The following is a 5,053-nucleotide window of genomic DNA, read 5'->3' as shown; positions in this document are numbered from 1 at the left end:
TCATTTATTAATTAATTACATTTGCAGTCACATTAAACAACACAAACGTGTTTAAGATTTTTTTTTAAAAAAGGTTTTGATTATATAATTATCATAGAAAAGTTATTATATGGTATGTATAATAATCATAATAATAACTGAAACCGACCGATTATGGCTGTTTTACCATTCCTCCAAAGTGAGTTAGTGAACCGGCTCGGTCGAATCACAAAAACACAAGACTCAAAAGAGCAGCACCACTTGACGATCGCGGTCTCAATCCGGACTCGAGCGAGTTTTATTTGGGACGAGGGTGAGAGGTTTGTTTACACCGATTCTTTGTAATAGGAGCCACCGTCCCAGTGTTTTCCCTCTGACGGGGCAACGCTCCAAGACTACATTTCCCATGATGTAATGCTCTTTATTCTCCGTCTTGACCGACTTCTCCCTGCCTCCATAGGCCAGAGGAGGCTGAGTTTAGGGAAAGTATCGACGTTTATGCTTGTCAATCAGCGAGGAGCCGTGGGGAGTGAAACTGGAGGGAAGGTCGACGATCGGGACGGATTTCTAGTCCAAAAAGCACTTCAGTGCTAATGGGACCATAATGTTTTGGAAAAATAAGGAAAAACTGTACATATTTCCAAGGAAACTGTTTTGGTTTACTTTGAAATAAGGCAATCAAGCAAAGCTTTCACTACGCCGAACTTAGCGAGTATCACTCGCTGCATTTGAGCTGGGGGGAAAAAAGGCGAAAACGGCGGATTATTTACACGACAAAGTGCGTAAACTAAAAGAGGGCTCAACTACAGACGGATATCGCTGTGTTTGAACGCGCCGAGGTTGATCTATTCCTCTCGCCAGAGGAGAGGACTTCATCCAGAGGAGTTTTTGTCGGGAAGCTCTTCTTCCCCGTGGACGTGCTGGAAAGCCAGGAGCGACGGTATTTGTGTTTGTTTTAATAAACGCACCGAAAACACTCGGGCGCTAATTCCGCCTCACGTTTCGGGACTTTGGTTTCATGTGTTGCAGGTTGAAACACGAAACTTAAAGCGCGTATTTTCAAGGAAGCTCAGAAGAAAATGAGCGGAGGAGATGTGGTGTACTCGGGGTGGCTCAGAAAGTCTCCACCTGAAAAAAAGTTACGGCGTTATGTAAGTAACGTTTTAATCTTATTCAAATGCACCGACCGCGTTGTAACCGCAGAGGACTGTTGGGACGGGATTCATGCAAATTTTAGCGAGCGCTTTCCAACAACCCGCGGGTCAATCACTGCTCGCGACCTGTCGGTTTAGGTTGTTTTTGTTTGTTTTTTTTCTCTCGTTCAAAAATGCTGACGATCCAGGAATAGTTTGAGAGCGGGACCAGTTCCTCAAAACGTGTGAGTGTTTTTTTGATTTGCGTGTTCATAACGCTGAGACGGTTGTGAAACCCGCATGTGCAAAAATCCTTATTTGTGGCGTCTTGGTCGGTTCTGTAGGACACACCTACCGGCGTAACTTTTTGTGTTTGTTTTTTCCTGCATTAGAAGATTTACTCGCCAATAAAGACTTTTTTTTCGCTTATGATGTACACTATGAGTCTCTCGAATGCCAATTTTGTAAAAGAAACGCTGTTTTTTTTTTACACGGCGTGGGTCGCCACCTCATGGGCGGCGCCATGTTGACATCACGTGACATAATTGACCAAGGTACGAATAATAATAATAATAACAGCAAAAATCACGTTTGCTTAATATATCACTTTTATCTAAACGTTAGGGTGTAAATATATGAGTGGGTCTATGTATAAATAGTTACAATCCCAAACAGAAGGCTAGGACGGCCGCACACAGCAGACTGAGAACTTGTGGTAGTCCGGTCTGTGAGGTGCAGCAGCTAGCCCCCAGATAACATGCCAGAAACCTTTTGAAACCGAATCCAAAAAATGCCCATAAGAGGATGCACGTAGTGTGAGATGGGGAAGCACAGACAAAAAAGAACAAAACAAAAGTGGAAGAAACGGAACTCTGTGCATCCATTGCAATAAAAGTCAGTATAAGTCCAAAGTGTCTGGTACAGCTTGAATCCAAAAGAGCCGACTATGCATAAACCTTAGTGATATGCTTATTGTTTGTGGAATGTGGCTGGGCCCGCAGGCACCGCTATCGGGCATCTGAATCTAAACGTGTTTATTTTCAGTTTACTCGTGCAAAAGTTGTTTTATGCAAGAAAGTGTGACAGTAATTCGTTTGGCATAGGCGTGGCTCTTTTTATATCTAATATAACAACTTTTAAGCAACTGTTTATGGGCAGCAAGGTTGCGACGGATAGATTCGGTTGGAATCGAATTGAATGGCATGATTTGCATCGGTGATCGTTACTCGAACACAGTTCCACGGACGGCGTGTTTTGTATTAAATGTTGTCACATTTGCAAGGACTTCAAGGTTTTTTAAATATTTCTCCAACTCCTATGAAATGCCTTTTGTTTGCTGCTACTTTAGTTGCCAAGACAACCGAACACTTAACTCTCCATTCTGTCTGCTCCGAAATGACTCAATGCGTTTAGTCATTCACGCATTGTATGTGTACCATGGGGTCTTCCCTTCCTCTTAGTGGTAATATACACCAATAATCTGTAATGAAATCACTCACTTACAGCTTTGGCTGCTATCAAGCCCCAACCAAACATGTTAGAAATCTCCTTCAGGCTCGTGTGATGCTTTTTTTATTGGATTTCTTTAATCTGGTAGAGCTCTGCTAGGAACATGGCTATTGAGTTCATGTTTTATCTCATTGTGCAATCAGCAACACGGTTTAGACTCCGACAGCCAAGTATTTGCCATATTTCGCCATTGGTTAGAAGGAAGATTCGAATGGCAACCGACTGTTGCGGTTGGCCTTGTAGCTGACGGACAGGCTTGAGAAAAGGGGTGTGATTTCACATGCTTTGAGCTTCCAGAGCAAACGCTTGTCTGTTGAATGCGATGAACAATATTTCATGGCTCCAAATCTAATTAAAATGATTTCTGAGCTCATCCACACAATGCTATAATAAGATTAGATCCAAGAAAGAACAAGCGCTTTGTTGTAACACACAATGTTCTCAAGTAATTTTTAGATTTCCTCTTGCTTGTTTAAGCAAAGTGATTGTGGACAAAAACCTTTGTTGCCTTTGTAGTTGTTTAGTTGGTTTTTGGGAGAGATGAGAAGTTTCCTTCCATTTATCCTTCTTTTCTTGTTGCAGTAAGTTTACAGTCGAGGTTTTCTGTAGTTTTAAAGTGCCGTCCTCAGCATTGGTCTCAGACTGTTTTCTAGTGCATGAAGGTGGAGTTGTCTCAATGGTTCACATGTGGCTGATTAGGACCAGACTGTTTTTATTGGAGCTGGGTGGCTACTAAAATGCTCCTCCTCAAGAGGAGCCTCATGCCAGGTGTACGGGCCTATTTGCATTTCTATATCAGTTTTTTTTTTAACCAGATATGCTTTGATAAACTTTTTTTTATAAACATATTGCAATTTCAGAGACTTCAGACAACCCTGACATTGTTGTTTGCTTCAGATGACTTGTAGACATTTTCCAAAAATGTACACTACCGTTCAAAAAACGTTTTTTTTGTAATATTGTTTACAATTTTTATTTTTTATTAAATAAATACAGCCTTGGCCAGCATGACAGATTACTTTGAATGCATTAAAAAACATGCTGAATGTTTGAACAGTAGTGTTTCCTTTCCTTTTTTTAAATCCATTGTTTATTAACCCTCATTCAGTCAAAATTAAATGGAGCTCTTCTTGAATTTTTGAAGGTGCTTTTTAGGTAGCTCATGTTCTATTTATGATTGGAACACTTCTGAAAAATCAGAAAAGACATGCAACCAACGGTCTCAAAACAGGATCCACTCTGTTGTTTTATAATTAAAAAGATCGCTATCATTTGCATCTGAACCAGCTGGAAATTCGAATGCTTTGAACATGTTATGAAGTCGTACCAGTGGAAATGACACAATAGCACTTTGTTTCATTATATGAAAGATCTGAGGTAGTGTCTAGCTTCTCGCAAGGAGTTTTGCACGTTATATTCTAAATAATCAGCTGATTGTTTTTTTTCTGAAAAATACACCCCAGTGCTTCAAAGCTTTTAGTGGCATAGGGTCAAAAGTCTGATGTGTTTTTGATGGTTTGGCAACAGTTCAAGAGCAGAGCAGATCATTTGACTCGACTGTTTGAAGGGAATGTTCTTGACGGCTCAAAGAGCACAGTGCTTTACTGAGGGTCTTCTCAGATAGGTGACTAGCAACTATAACAGAAGTATAATAAAAAGGGGCTACCTGAGTATAGGAAAGAAAATATCGGCCCGTCTGTGTGAGACACGTGACTGGTGACGATCATAAGTTATTGCTCCCCACAATAGCCACACCATATTCCTCAAACTGGGCTATGACGCGAGTTAAAAATGTCCCTGTCTGCTTGTTTTTTAGTGTCTTAGCATTTTCCATTTGGCCTGATCCTCTCTTCTTTGTAAACTTCTTCTTTCACACCCGTCTCATAATGCTTGGAGAGACTATTTGCGAAAGAGCCAAATGAAGTTGGGAGATGCACGAAGTGTTAAGGCTCACTTCTGCTATTGAGACTAATTCATCTCATGTGATTTCTTACATGGAGCTCGTCTGGATTATACATGCTTATGTAAATTTGTATTTTTAAAGTCAGTTTCAGTTTAAAATGTTATTAAAATCACCCAATAACACTTACAAAATTCACTTTTAAAGAATATTCATGTTCGATCAATTAAAACTAATCAAATGCTCTTGAAAATCAGAATTTTCCTCCCCCTTTGTTTAGTAGAAAAATCATTGTTCATATAACTTAAACCTACTGGCTAATTAAAAATGTAGAGATTAGTTGTGTCATATCGATTAATCGTGACCGATTGCGTGCAAAATATGTTTTCAAATGTTTGCTTTATACGAATATTTAAAATGTGTATTTACATGTAAATATATTCTTATTTATTTGATTTGTTATGTGCGTATACATAGCACACACACACACACAGACATATTATTAATAGATTTGACAGTACTAGTAGATGTA

General features: G+C 39.7%; 1 long non-coding RNA gene across 2 annotated transcripts in view; it reads left to right on the top strand.

The window, feature by feature from the left end:
- The first annotated feature begins 219 nt into the window (after positions 1 to 219).
- LOC122334808 overlaps positions 220 to 5,053 on the top strand; it is a 13,969-nt gene continuing 9,135 nt past the window's right edge. Inside the window, exons 1-3 of one of the 2 annotated variants that reach the window (XR_006248816.1) lie at positions 282 to 299; positions 440 to 919; positions 1,009 to 1,130. This is a non-coding gene — a long non-coding RNA (uncharacterized LOC122334808). Of the gene's footprint in view, positions 920 to 1,008; positions 1,131 to 5,053 lie in introns of both variants that reach the window. The other variant, XR_006248815.1, reaches the window with a different exon arrangement.

Source organism: Puntigrus tetrazona, unplaced genomic scaffold, assembly GCF_018831695.1.
Source record: "Puntigrus tetrazona isolate hp1 unplaced genomic scaffold, ASM1883169v1 S000000647, whole genome shotgun sequence".
Classification (NCBI taxonomy): domain Eukaryota; kingdom Metazoa; phylum Chordata; class Actinopteri; order Cypriniformes; family Cyprinidae; genus Puntigrus; species Puntigrus tetrazona.
The sequence above is the reverse complement of the archived record's forward strand: the minus strand, read 5'-3'. Positions and strand labels throughout refer to the sequence as shown.